The following is a 421-nucleotide window of genomic DNA, read 5'->3' on the forward strand; positions in this document are numbered from 1 at the left end:
TTCTCCCATCCATCTCTATCATCCAAGACCTTCTCCCACCCAAATCCATCATCCAAGACCTTCTCCCATCCATCTCTATCATCCAAGACCTTCTCCCACCCACCATCTCCATCTCCCATCCATCCCAATCATCACCCAAGACCTTCTCCCACCCAAATCCATCATCCAAGACCTTCTCCCACCCAAATCCATCATCCAAGACCTTCTCCCATCCATCTCCATCACCCAAGACCTTCTCCCACCCATTCCTATCACCCAAGATCATCTCCCACCCATCTCCATTGACCAAGACCTTCTCCCACCCATCTTCATTGACCAAGACCTTCTTCTACCCATCATCTCCATCACCTAAGACCTCCTCCCACCCCTTCCCATCAACCAACACCTCCCACCCAAATCCATCATCCAAGACCTTCTCCCA

At 51.1% G+C, this 421-nt stretch overlaps 1 protein-coding gene across 1 annotated transcript in view; it reads right to left on the reverse strand.

Annotated features, from left to right (window-relative positions):
• Positions 1-421, reverse strand: part of SPTBN4 (spectrin beta, non-erythrocytic 4) — a gene marked incomplete at both ends in the record, with an annotated part of 15208 nt that overhangs the window by 641 nt on the left and 14146 nt on the right. The window lies entirely within an intron of this gene.

Source organism: Corapipo altera, unplaced genomic scaffold (assembly GCF_003945725.1).
Source record: "Corapipo altera isolate COAL_440 unplaced genomic scaffold, ASM394572v1 61077, whole genome shotgun sequence".
Taxonomy (NCBI): domain Eukaryota; kingdom Metazoa; phylum Chordata; class Aves; order Passeriformes; family Pipridae; genus Corapipo; species Corapipo altera.